Consider the following 14,234-nt stretch of genomic DNA (forward strand, 5'->3'; position numbering starts at 1 on the left):
CCTCCCCCCACTGCCCTGCCCTCCCCCCACCTCACAAATTCTTCAGTGATTCCTTGAGCGTGAGCAAATGGAGCGATAAATCAGCCCAAGGGCACTCAAAGTTCAAGAATAAGCTCCAAGCACCAGGGACCTGGCTGGGACAAAGGGAGATGGGACACAGGGCGGAGATGGGGAGAGCAGAGAAAGGAGGCAGAGGAGGGTGTCCCGGAGCATCCGCCAGGGCTCGCAACTGGTGGGCTTGGGCCGGAAGCTGCCCTGTTAGCAGAAGACCCCAGGCCTTTGGGCCCGATTCCCGCGGCCCTGGCAGACGGCAGCTCGGCACAGTGAGACCCAGGTAGTTCCCAATGGTTCGGTGAACCTGGACTCACCGAGGGGCAGGACTCGCCCACCGGGGGATCCAGGCTGCACCGGATACGGGGTAGAGGGCTGCAGACACTGATGTAGAATCTATACCCACTACAGGCCACAGACTCCCAGCAAGTGAGATTCTAGCTAAAAGAGTGTTTCTGAACATTTGATGGGCTGATTGCAAATTGTGCTTCAGGATTCATTAAAGCTGCCTTTCCAAGAGAACCTGTCAAGGCAAAGAGACATACCCAACCAACCTCCAAGCTCCACTCTGATGCCAAGGGGCCCACTCCCCAGCTCTCTGCCTCCAGACTCCTAGCAATTGGGCCCTGTCTTGCTTGAGGTAGCATGATTCCCCTGGAGGCACCCAGCAGAACTGCTGGTGTATCTGGCACAGGCCATCTGGCTTCTAGGACCTAGTCTCAGAAAGTAAAGCTTGTAGTTTGCTCTTCCATTTTCCGTGGTGTGAGTATGGCATGATATCCCTGTGTGGCTCCTCTTGGATGTTGGGTAATCTCTGCGTTTTTCCATCACTCGCCCTCGGAGAAATCCCACAGCCAAAGGCGTGACTACTGGCCAACATTTCAGGGTAGCAAACTCTCTTGCCTGCTTTCTCTTTCTCTTTTGCCCTCACTTACAGACTCCATCTACACTTTTAAAAAAACCACTGTCCCCATCCCTCAGCACTACTGCCCCTGTCCAGGGTCCAAGGATAGGACAGTCTCCTCTCAGATGACATGTTGCCATTTACAGGGAGGTTCGGTGCAAAGCAGTGGAGCTTCCGTGGTGAAATTTTCGGCACTAGGACAACAGATAGGGGCATTTTAGTCACTGTACTAGGTAAAGACTGAATTATTCAGTGCTTGAAAACAAGAAATTAATGAGAGGCAATGTGGTGCTTCAAACCCCTGAGGAAGCTGTGGTGGCCCCATGGTTAGGAGGAGGGAAAGGGCAGCCGAGAGGAAACAAATATATATCAAGCACCTGCTAGGTGCTTTAACTATGATGTCCCATGAAATCCACAACCAAAGGGCATAGGTGTTATTTACACCTGGATCACTTGGATTCCACATCCACAGGCTGTATTCTAAGGCACTGGCCCCTGTCTGCTCCTTAGAAAACTGAGCTTTAGGGGTGCCTTAGGTGGCTCAGTCAGTTAAGCATCTGACTTCGGCTCAGGTCATGATCTCATGGTTCGTGGGTTCGTGCCCTGCATCAGGCTCTGTGCTGTCAGCTAGAGCCTGGAGCCTGCTTCAGATTCTGTGTCTCCCTCTCTCTCTGCCCCTTCCCTGATGGAGCTCTGCCTCTCTCCCTCTCAAAAATACATAAACATTAAAAAATTAAAAAAAAAAAAAAGAAAACTGAGCTTTAGGCAGCAGCCCCCAATTCTTCACCAGATGCTAATCTCCTCCCCTTGCAAACCTACTTCTCTGCTCTGTTTCCCACCTCCCTCAGTCACCTCATCTACCTTGGTGCCTAGAATTACCCTGTTAATGCTTCCTACACTGGGGATCAGAACTGCCCTCCTATCAGTGCTTGGTAACCGTCCAGGTCTGGCTGTGAGAGGCCACACTCAGCACCATGCCCTCCAGGAAGGGACCTTTTTAGGCAGAGGACAAAGGGTGGAGCACAGAAAGGGAAGGAGGGCACAGAGTTCTTTTGCAAGCTTTGCCTTTGTGCCCCACTCCCCACCCTTCCCTCTTCTGCAAGCTCATAGATTAGAGTCCACTTCTGAAGCCCAGTATCAGGAAGAAGATTCTACGGGGTGGGTTTGTCTGGCCTAATTCACCACGTCCCCCTGGCTCCTTGGTCTTGTCACCATGGAAACCTTGTGAGGTCACCAGTATCATTAAAATGGGAGGGAAAAAGTGTTTCTCCCTCTCCCAAAGAGAGCACCCGCTTGGCTCCGGTGGCTTCTGTGTCAGAGTGAGGAGGACAGCATGCAGGGTGAGGGGAGAGATTGTGCCCCATCCTCAGGGATGGATTAACCCCTTGATACCCAGGATGTTGGCTGCTCAGACACAAGCCTTCTGTATCCCTGAACATTTTCAGGCATCCTTGCCCAGAAAGAAAGAATCCCACATCTTTGCACACGTGTCAAAGCAGGCTCCATGCTACCCCCGGAGAAGTGAGAAAGGGCTCTTCCCAGGCAACGCTACCAGGTAAATGCTCATCTATCAGACCCAGGTGGTGGTGGGGGCTGCTGTGGGAGAAGAGAGGGGGAGCCAGACCACTGTTCCAGACATTTCTCCCCCTCGGCCAAAGGTGAGAGTGGGGATCACTGGTTGGGGCTGACACAGGAGTGGCAGGGGTCAGGGTTGGTGCCACAGACCCTTTAGCCCTTCTTCCTGCATGCTCCAACAGACCGTGGATGCTCGCCGGCACTCGAGAGGGCCCAGTGCACCTACTGCTCCCCTCAGAGGTCAGCAGTGGGGCCGACAGCTCAGCTCCTCCTCTCCACCTCTGTTCTACACACAAGTCAACTCTGGCCCGTCTTCCTCCCACGATCCCCAAAGTCTCTGGGCTGCCCTCCGGGAGCCCAAATTTCTCTTGCCACTTTCAAGACCCTTCCCAGCACCCACCACCATGAAATTTCTCCCCAACCATCCTGTCGGCCAGTAGATCTCCTCCCTTTTCTTGGCGCTAGACTCAGGTTGCTTCTTTTAATCACACTGTTCCCCAAGCCTGAGACAACCTCTCCCTCTTATGATGTCTGTGTATTCCCATATTACATTTTTATCATCACTTGTACCATTTCCACAACACCCCACATCACTGCAGGGACGTCACTAACCCTCCTCTACCACGGCCACCACCGCCACCACCATTGGACTCCCTTCCCTGCCACCAGCATCACCACGGCCACCATCGCCACCACCGTGATTGCCTTCTCACTGTCAGTGCTCCCCCACGCCCCCACACCATCTCCTCACAATGCCGCACCCCCTCTCACCTCCACTGTTATCTGTCACCACCCATGTCTTCACTGCATGACCGCTTATCATTACCAGCACTAGGCTGGACTCGTGATCATCACCACCATTTGGAGGGATGTAACGTTTTCCTTCATATGATCAGTGGTTCGATCAGTCAGTCAATTTCAAATCCTTCCATGGTGGCCATGGAAGAATCCATATAGGGAGGGGCAGCTGCGTCACATGGCCCCTCATTCTTGCTCCCTGGGTCTAATTGCTCACTGGTTGCCATTGTTGTCACCAAAGTAGGGCATGGGGGCTCTTTCTGTAGCACCTCAGGGCATGACTGAGACATAGCTATAACACTAACAGTAAGGGGGCCATAATATGAGCGGCTGCAGAGAGTAGAAATCAGCACAAACTTTCTGAAGAGTCGTTCAGTGACATGACAAAAGCCCTTGGAAAGTGCATTCTCAGAAATTTTACTTCTAAGAACCCAACCTAAGGAAATAATTAGATCAATGTGCAAGGATGATGTGTGGGTGTTATAATAGCAAAAACTGGAAACAGTCTAAATGTAAAAAGAAAAAAAGAGATGGCTTTTAAAAAATCACATGGATTAATATGCAGCCATTAAAACAGAAAATATAGATTTATCTCAGGACGTAAAAATATGCTAACTCTGCATTGTTCGTGAACAAAAGCAGGTTTGATATCAGCATTTGTAGAATAGCCCCCCAGTTCTGAAAAATATAAATGTGTTCATGAAACAGAGTGAAAATAGCTTATCTTCACAGTTGGCACCAAATTCTTCTTGGACAGGAAACTGTCTTTGTTTAGAAAAAAAAAATAGCTTGGTCAACTGTTTAATCAGATGATGGTCGCAAACCACTCAGCATGAGACAAGGAGAGGAAGTCATTTGGCTCCTAAGGAGGATAGCAGAGAAACACACAGTGATCAGAGAAGGGAGAGAGATAGGGCAGTTGGCCTGGAGGAGATGGGACATGTGTACCAGGAAAATTCCCTGGCCATTTGGGGGCGGGATAGAAGACCTTTGCGGGGGGGGGGGGGGGGGGGGTCCCTGGCCTCTGCTTGCATAGCTGCATATGGGCTATTTCCTCTTCTCTCCCACATCAAATATGTCGTCAGCTTCCAAGTTTTCCATTCATTCAGAATGGACTTGGAGAAGGGGCCCAATTTCAGGTCTGATCCACCCCACGTGGTTGTTTCTGGTGGGGTATATGATGGGATAGTACCTGCATGATTTAGTTTTGTTTATTTGTATTTTCTGATTTTCTAAAATAAACATTAATGAAAAAAAATGTAAATTTCAGGAACCACACATTGGGAATACACCAGAGAGTCCGGAACCAGATCACCTGAGTTTAAAAGAATGGCCCACACCCCCCACCACAGACCCCCCAAAGTGCCTGCACATTGTGGGCACAGTCTTGATGCGCCCCCCCACCCCCACCCAGGACCATCCATCCAGATGTTCAGTACCTTGGAACCTGGTCCCGAGAGTAACATTCTGGGAAGATACAAGGAATTCCCAATCCTGTGTCTAAACTTAGGTCTGTTTTCTCAGTCTGATATCTGCTCAGAGGACCCACATCTTCCTGTGTGGTTAACATGAATGACCCCCTTTTACAGGGGGTGTCCCGCAACTCACAAGGACTTAGGCATTCACAGCATGGTATCTTAAGATAACACATATGACAATTTCAATAATCACACAAAAGATGCACACACGTACCAGCAGGGTGGCTGTGTTTTGGAAGATCACCATCACCACCGTAGCCTCCAGCCTCCTTTCATCCAGCCAGTTCTGCCTCCATTTGGGGTTAGCTTGAGGTGGGCCTGAAGGGACACAAAAAAAGAGGAACTGGGGGAGGGCTGTTTTGGCCCCATCTCCTGCCGTGTCCCTAATCCGCACAAAACCCTGTGCGGTTCATTCACTTGGTATTCAGTGGAATAATGTAGCTGGTAATGAATTTGTTTTGCATTCAGTTGGATAACACTGTTAGTTATGAATTTATAATTTGCAAAGGGATAAGGCTTTTTTTTTTTCTTCGAGGCGTCAGAGAAGCTGTTGCTTACAAACTTGTAATTCGCCGCTGCAAATCCATCTGTAAATGACACTATTGCAAGCCGAAAATCTCTCAGGCACGGGGGATACAGCCTCAGAATTAAATTGTGTGTTTGACAAGAACCTGCTGTTCTGTCCTGCCCCGGCCCCGTCGGCCCCTCCCTTCCTCCTGCGTTCAGGCTCAGCCTTGCCAGCTTGACTCTGGCAGTTCGGCTCCCACCACCCTTACCCCCAAGTCATCCAGTGCCAGCCCCTGAGGGGGTGGGGCGGGGTGTACAGACGGGCTCGGCCAACACAGGTGTAATCTGGGCCTGTGGAACGAACACAGAAGCCCACTCTCCACTCCCCCTAACTCCTTCTGGGCCTCTGTTACCCCATCATGAGAGACCCCAACCCCCTTAGAAGTGTTTCCCACAGATTTGTCAGCCAGAGGGGTGGTGACTGCGCCCAGGGGAGTGCCCCCCCCCAACCAGGACTGAGCCCAGACTACAGGAAAAGGGTGGGAGTACTGGCCCGAGGACCAAAAGGACAGTGATCCGTAAGACCTCAGCCCACACAGACTACACGGAGCCGAACCTCTTTGTCTCAACCATTTCTAGGCTCTTGTGTTTTATATTTTGGGTCTTCGTTTTTGCTTCTCCCAATTACTATTCACTCATTTATCTTTTTTTTTTCCTTTTTTTAGTAAAAGTTTCTCTTGAAGAGTTAACTCAGGATGAAAATGAAAAGAAGGCTCAACCCATAGCGGCGCTGTAGAAGGAAACTGGTGCCGGGTAGGAAGGCAGGGCTGGGAAAAAACTCGAAGGCGCATCAGCAGGGAGTCAGCCATCCTCGGCACGGGCCAGACACCGATTGGGAGCACCGGGGCACAGCGTAGCCTCTGCCGTGGAGGCTCGAGGCTCTGCCAATGATCGGGCAGCGAGGACAAGGTGAGACCACTGTTTTGATCGAAGGAATCTGTGTGTTGTGAGGTCCCATGGCAGAGGCTGTGTGACCTCCGGCAAGTTGCTTAACCACTCTGAACTTCCTCCGTTGTCCGTCAGTATCTGCTGAGCACTTGCATTGTAGGCCGTCAAAGGGATGTACGTGCAGTCTCACGGGGAATGCAGACATCACATTATTACAAATAACTGGGGGCATAGTCTGGGGGAGAGTCCTGGGAAGGACTGAAATTGAAGCCAGGATCTGAAGGATGAATGGAAGTTAGCTGCATGAAGACGGAGGAAGAGTGCCCCTGGGGCAGAGGGAACAGCATGTGCCACAGTCTAGAGGCAAGACACATAACATGTGCATCCAGGGTGCTGAACGAAGGTCAGTGTGGCTGATGTGCAGGAGTAACAGGAAGCGGGGAGAGTAGCTGAGAGAGCTGCAGGGTCCAGACCACCCAGGGGCTCATGGGCGCCCTACAAATTTGGGATTTCAGGGAGATGTGAAACACGTGACGATTTTAAGCAGGGGAAGGATCTATCCGACTCAGTGTTTTGCGATCCTTTTGGCACTATGGGGCTAATGCCTTGAAAGGACCAGTGAGCACGTGGTAGGGGGTGGATTTCATTGTCTGGTGGAGAGATGATGGTGTCTCAGACAAAGGGGGTGGCAGCAGAGAATGGAGACAGGGGAAATATGCAGGAGGCAGAATGAGCAGAGGTGGATTTGATGTGGGGGGTGGAGACAGGAAGGTACAAAAAATTCCAGAGTTTCTGTGAGAGCCGCAGAGATATGGGATCGGGGTTGCGCAGGGGTGGGGGCGGGGGGCTTGTGTCAGAAATATCCCGGGTTTAGTTTTGAATCAGAGCTCCCCGGGAGGCAGAGGATCTCACGAGTCTGGAACCTGGAGAGAATCTGGGCTGGAGATGCGTTTCAGGGATGAGGAGCCTTGTCGGTGGCATCGGCGACCACTAGACGGGTGGGGGCGGGGGGGGGCAGGACAGGACGGAGGGGGTAGGATGAAGGTTGAGGATGAACAGGACGGACGTAAAGCTGAGCCTGGGGCAACTCCAGTGCTCCGACAGGGCAGGGTGGAAAGCGGCGGAGGCAGCTGAGAGCCAGGGGTGAACACTCAGCCAGCAGAAATCCGGGAAGGCTTGGTGCCCCTGAAGTTGAGGGCAAAGAGGGGGCTGACTAAAGAGGTGGTTAACTAACTGAGTGCAGTGGGAAGACAAGTCAGATCAGGACCCGGGGTGGGGTGTCTTGGAGGTCACCGGTGACCTTAGCATTTCACTAGACGAACGGTACAAGCAGGTGCCAGATCGCTAAGGGAGGGAGAATCAGCGGGGGCTGGGGAAGAAGAGGCAGGGCATCTTGGGGAAGAGACAGCTCTTGGGGTAAGTCTGGCTGCGGAGAGAGGAAAGTCGAGCCAGTGCTTGGAGAGGGAAGTGGGATCTTACTTTTAAGACAGAAGAGTTTAGAAAGCAGGTTTAAATGCTGATGGACAGAAACCAGGAGAAAGAGGCGGGGGGCAGGGGGCGGACGGTGACTTCACTGACAGGAGAGCAGAGAGTGAGGGGTAATGGATAACATAAGACTCCCCAGAAGACAGGAGGGGATGATAACAACACAGCTTGCTCATGCTGTTGGCAGACTAATGCTGTTAGCGGGGTCTGGGTGTCAAAGGTTCAGGGGAGGGAGGGGTGTGAAGCCTCGGAATGTGCACTGGGGCCTGGGGGCGGGGTGCTGAGTTACGTGCCCTGTTCCTTCTTTCCAGCTTTTTCCATCCCAGGTCACCTTAAAGCTATTTTGTTTCATAAAGATGTAAGACAAATAAGCATTGTAGAGATTCCATATTCACGAAACATGGCTTGAGAAGTCACTACAGCAGACTCTGCTGGACATCGAGGACACGGAGGTATCTGCTCTCCAGCAGCTCATGGTCCGGTGGGGGAGGGTCGGACTCACAGTGACAGTGTAGTGTGGCAAGTGCCGCACGTGCAGCGGACAAGGGCTCTGTGGTGGTGCAGAGGAGGGACCTCACGCACGGCGAGAATATGTCAAGAGGTTCCGGCGGTTGGTCTCCAGGAGAAGAAGAAGGCAGGCATTCCACCCAAAGAGGAGAGCAGGTGTATTGGCTAGTGTGTTGAAGAGCTGCGAGTAGCTCCTCCTGGCAGAAGCGATGAGAGCAAGAGGCCACAGAGAGGAGGTTGCGGAGACAGACAAGGGCCAGCTCCTGAAAAGAGCAGAATGCCAAACTAAGGACACCGGATTTTCCTTGTAGGAATGGGGAAGCCATGGAGGGTCATAAACAGGTAGATCAGAAAGCTGATGTCAGATGGGGCGCCTGCGTGGCTCGGTCTGTTCAGCTTCCGACTTCAACTCAGGTCATGATCTCGTGATCTGTGAGTTCGAGCCCCCACGTCAGGCTCTGTGCTGACAGCTCAGAACCTGGAGCCTGCTTCGGATTCTGTGTCTCCCTCTCTCTCTGCCCCTCCCCTGCTCGTGCTCTGTCTCTCTCTCACAAAAATAAACAAACATTAAAAAAAGGGGGGGGGGCTGATTCCAGCAACAGTGGACTCCACAGAATAAATCTGAAGGTTGGCAGATCCATTAGTTGGCCATCAGCTAATGCAGGGGCCAGTGGGTCCAAGACAGGGCCTGGTCATCAGTAGAGAGAAGAAACCTGTCTACACAATTTTAAGAGGGTGGAATGGACAGCACTTAGTGCCCAGTTGGATATGGGAAAGCAAGAGTCTAAGATGATCACAAGTTTCCAGCTTATGTGGAAGGCTGGAGGGTGGCGCCGTTGACCGAGATGGGGGAGATAAGAGGGGATACATTTGGGGGTGGGAAAGACAATGGGTTCTGGCTTGGGCACACTGAGTTAAGGTGCCTGCATGACATCCTCATGGAAATGTCTAGCAGGCAGGTAGCAATACGGTCTGATGTTTTGGAATAGTCTCTCCTGGAAATAGCAAATTGGAAGTCAAGAACCTTTAGGGAGTGTGGAAGACTGCCCTTGGGGAAAGTGTACAGAGTGAGAAGAGAGTCCTAGTGAGAATCCCCACGGATCACCAACATCCCAAGGACCAGAGGAAGAAGAATCCTTGAAGCCAACTCAGAAGCAGCACTCAGAGAGGTAGGAAGAGAACCAGGAGAAAATGAGCTATGATGCTATAGAGTAGAGGGTGCCCCAGTTATCAGGGTCGGGACCACAAAACGATCACCGTGGACAGGGGACAAAGAGGGTCTGCTGGTCTTAGCAAGCACAAGGTCTTGCTCAGTGAGGGTGATTTCAACAATGCAATGACAGCTGAAACCAGGCTGTGAAGTTTAAGGAATGATCGGAAGTGAGGAAGAAGAGGCAACCAGTGTACAAAAATCTTTGGAAAACCTTGCCTTGGCTGGGGAGATTACAGCGAGCAGGAAGGTGACAGAAATGTCCCCAGACATGACTTCCTCGATAGGAGCCCCACCGCTGTCCAGCCGCAGAAAAACACATGTCGTCACCTCCTCATTCCGAAATGGCCTTTCCTAGGAGATCAGATATAGGCACTCCTTTACCTGGGGATTTTCTCATGGGAAGTTTGCCTATAATATTATCCATCGATCCCACCTTTGTGTTCAGAAATTTCCCTAGGCTGCAAATATTGACAACAATATTTATGAACACTTACTAAGCCCTGTGCTGAACATGTTACATGGTGTTAGCCCTCAAGATAACTACCAAGATACTTGGTATCTTGATATCTACCAAGAAAGAAGGGAAACTGAGGCTTGGGAAGATTTAGCAAGTCACGTGATTAACAGAAAAGCCAGCATGTGGGCCTTCCAACTCCACTGCCAAAGTGAGAGCTTCTCTATTATCTATTTTCTCTGAACGTGCTCTCTCTGGCTCTGGTTCTGCCTCCCTGGTGCCAGGACCCACTCTTTTTGAGAATTCAGCCTGCAGACTGAATCCTGGTTTCCTCCTGACCGGCATGCCAGTCTCAGTCCTATGCTATCAGTCACAATGGATTGCGGGCTAATAAAAACAGCTACCATTTTTCTAGCTCTTGCCTCCCATGTCCCCACCTGGGGCACAATGCTTGGTGCTTCCTGTTCTTATCTCATTCCATCCCCAAGGCAACCCTATGCAGTCTCTATGACTTTGACCATTTTGCAGGTAAGGAACCTCAAGTTCAGAGAGGGTAAGTAACTTCCCCAAGATCACACCGCTAGTAAATGGCAGAGCTGGAATTGAAACCCAAGTCTGCCTGATGCAAAACCTTCCAGTACCCACTCTCCCCTTCCATGGCCACACGGCAGCGGTTCCCAACCCTCGGGTTGCAGGATCTCTGACATCCCACCCTATCCGGGAATCCAATCACTCAGTCATCCGTCAGCATTCCCTGAGTGTGTTTGTCAGACTCCTATTGGTTGTGTGAGACACAAACCCAACGAAACCAGTTGGAACAATAAAGGGATTTATTGGCTCTTAGAGATGGATAGGATGTAGTTGCAGCTCCCAGGACTGAAAGAAAGGCTGCCAGGCCATAAAAGCCAAGACTGGGACTCAGTGCCACCAGCGTGCTCTCTAAACTCCTCTCCCCTCTGTTGCCTGGCTTGGCTCCTCCAGTTAGTGGGAGAGTTGGCTGTCAGCAAACTTTGCATCTTGGTAGGAAGAAGGCTTCCCTCCCCCCTGCATCTACATATCAATCTCCGGGAACGAATCTGATTGGTTCCGCTTGGGTAGTGTGCCCACCCTTGGGCCAGTCCCTGGTGCTAGAGGATGAGGCTCTTTGACACCTGCAGCCCACCTGCTGGCAATGGGGTAGGATAAGTGGGAGTAGCGGGCTCTGCCACGGACAACCCACCAGGTCTATGTGACAACACGGGGGAGTTTCCCAAAGGAAGGGGATGTCAGAAGTGGGATGATGGAAAACGGGCTGAAGAGGTAAATGTCGCCGTCACAGTCCACTACACGGGTCCATGTGAGAGACGGGGGCAGGCACGACACAGACACCATCTTGGGGGAGGTCACAGCCTCCCGAAGAAATAAGGCTTGTAGACACAAAGCCGTTAAGAAGAACTGATGGCAGCTACCATCCATGGAGTACCTACCAGGTGCCAGGCATTGGGCCAAGCACTTCCACAGGCATTGTTTTATTCCAAGCTCACAATGACCCTGGAAAGTAGGTACCATTATCATCCCTATTTTTCTGAGTCAAAGAGACATTAGAAGACAACTTTTTTTTTTTTTTCCTTTTTGGCAAGGCAGCCAACATAGGGAAAAATAAAAATGTTTATGGGCTCCTTATCCTCGCTCAGAGAGGTTAAGTGACTTGCCCAAGGTCACACAGCCAGCACATTAAATGAACATCCTGGGAAACATTTGGTTAAGGGCCAAAAGAGTGCTTCTGTTTTTCTTTGCCAACTAAGGACTAGGGAAGGCTGTCTGGAGATGGCAGGGGGATGGGATATGGATCTAAGCAGAAATCTGAAGGCTGGGACATCTGGGTAGGCGGCCAGGGAGGTTGAGGGGAAGAGAGAATGAGTTAATCTCCAAACTCTAAGGAAGGCAAGCCCGAGCACCGCCCAGAACCTAGTTATTCCCTCTCACCTGTGACAGCCCTTTGGAGATTTATAATCAGATTTATAATCTTCTGAGAATTCTCTTCTTAAGCCTGCTCTGACCAGCCCACCCCTTCTTCACAGGACATTTACACCAGTCCCCTCCTCTCCTCCATCCTGGCTGCCCTCCTAGGGATCCACCCAGTGGACTGGGGTCCTAGATATTTGATCCCCACAGGTGACAGAAGAAATGTCACCTCCCTTTTTCTACACAACTCACTTCTATTAATGAGACCCAAGATCAATTAGGTATTAAGCAGTCACATCTTACCCTCTGAAACCAAGCTCTCTGTCTCTTAACACTGTCAGTTCAAACACATCTCCCCCATTCCGGACATGGGCAGATGGTTCCATGGACCTCAGGCTAGAGAAACTTGTTCTCTTTCCTCAGGCTCAGCCCATTTTTGATCTTGGCTAGTCTTAGCATCATAGCTTCTGTGCAAATGGTCGGCGAGACTATATGATTCCAGTTCTAGGAGGTACCTAGAGCGGTCACATTCGTAGGCACAGAAAATAGAATGGTACTTATTGTTTACTGCATTCAGAGTTTCAGGTTTTCAAGATGACAAGAGTTCTGCAGATGGATGGTGGTGGTCATTGCACGACAATGTGAAGGCACTTAGTGTCACTGAACTGCACGCTTAAACATGGCTAAGATGGTAAATTTCATGTGTATTTTACCACAATTTTTTAAGTGATAATTGCTGGGGCCTCTCGTTTCCCCAGGTCCCCAGGAGGATATCTCCCCCGCCCCAGGCAGCTGGACTCCCACCCTCACCTCTTCTAGAAGACCCAGAATCTTGCAGAAGACCCCTGTGCACACACCTCTGAGAGAGCTTGGAGCACAAGTGAAACCATTGGTACCCTTAACACCTCGCTGCCCCTGGAATTCGGTCTCCCTGTGGGGCCAGCCTCAAAACAACCATCCAGCCCCATCTCTCTTGATCATTCCTCCACCTCTAGCTCAAGATCTCTACTTCCCTGCCATCTGAACTTTTGTCAGTGTCACCTAGACTCACTTCTATTCCTCACTAAACCAGTCAGCACCCAGTGCCCAACCATATGGCTCCTACCACCTTCCATCTCCTCCCTCCCCACCCCCAAAACCTTCCCCTGCCACATCACCAGTGGCCTCCTAAGTGCCAAGGCCAGTGGGTACTTTCCATTCCTTCCCTCCCGGCAGCTCTCCACAGCCTGTGACATGGCCGACCATGCCTTCCTCCAAACCCTGCCCTCCCAGGCCTGCACGACACCCTACTCTCATTCTCCTCCTACCTCCCTGACTGTCCCTGTTCCAGGGACTCTTTCCCAAAGCTCCAGCCTGGACCTACTGCTTTTAGTACTAGTCTACACAATCTTCCTGCTTAATCTCATCCCCTCAAATAATGATTCAGTTAAACAAAAAAACAACCCTCAAGGCCAGACATAGATCCATATACTCAACTGTCTTCAGGATGTCTCCACCTGTCCCAAACTGGACTTTTCATCCTCACCCCAGATGCGTTCTTCCTCTCTGTGCTCCGACAAAACTGGCAGCACAAGCATCTACCCGGCCTCCCCAGCTATAAGCCATAAGCTGTAAGAGGCATCGTGGACTCCCTCCCTCTCAAAGTCCAGCCAGTCTCTAAGCCCTGTTCTAGTCTCCTAAATTTTTTTTCAAAGCATCCCCTCCTCTCCGTCTCTGCTCCCGCTCAGGCCCCTCCTCTCTCGGCTGGATTCATGCAACAGCCTCCTAACTGGTCCCCTCCCTGTGGCCTAGCCCTCAGCTCCCCCATCCACAAGGCCACAGTTGGTCTCCTCTCAGGAGGAGGCCTTGCCTGCTTCTCAAGGCAAGCAGGACCGGGTTCCTCCCTGATATCACCCTCCCCTCTGCCCCAGGAGAAAATCCAAGTGCCCAACTGTGGCTTCCAAGTCTCTCCAGGATCTGGTCTTCCTCTAATCCACTGTCCACAGAGCTGTCAAACAGGTCATCGCTAAAGGGCCCAGGGCGTCAAATCCCCTCTCTTCACTTCTGCCTCTGAGCCTCGGCTCTAACCCTCCTCCCTGCCAGAGCGCTCATCCCTACCTCCTCCACACTGACAGTCACCGGGGTAACTCCTACTTCTCCCTCCCCATGCAGCTCAGAGGTTGCCTCCCGAGGGAGCCTGCCAGCCCCTGACCTGGCTTGCTCCCCGCCCTCCCCACTCCTTTACCGTTTCCTCTAGAACTTGCATTTGTCCTGCATTTACCACCTCTCAGCTTACTCAGGAGTGCCCCCACTGCCCCCAGGAGCTGTGAGCTTCCTAAAATGCTGCCTTTCCTTCCTGAGACCCCAGAGTCTAGCATGGGGGCTGGCACC

At 51.5% G+C, this 14,234-nt stretch overlaps 1 long non-coding RNA gene across 2 annotated transcripts; it reads left to right on the forward strand.

Moving 5' to 3' along the window:
- The first annotated feature begins 2,243 nt into the window (after nucleotides 1-2,243).
- On the forward strand, nucleotides 2,244-14,234 carry LOC122221815. Of its 2 annotated transcripts, none has more exons than XR_006203448.1 (3): nucleotides 2,244-2,510; nucleotides 6,039-6,282; nucleotides 12,623-14,234. It is a non-coding gene; the product is annotated as an uncharacterized LOC122221815 (long non-coding RNA). The 2 variants fall into 2 exon arrangements; XR_006203449.1 differs by lacking the exon at nucleotides 12,623-14,234 and adding an exon at nucleotides 8,073-8,690.

The sequence above is a fragment of the Panthera leo genome, chromosome B3 (assembly GCF_018350215.1).
Source record: "Panthera leo isolate Ple1 chromosome B3, P.leo_Ple1_pat1.1, whole genome shotgun sequence".
Classification (NCBI taxonomy): domain Eukaryota; kingdom Metazoa; phylum Chordata; class Mammalia; order Carnivora; family Felidae; genus Panthera; species Panthera leo.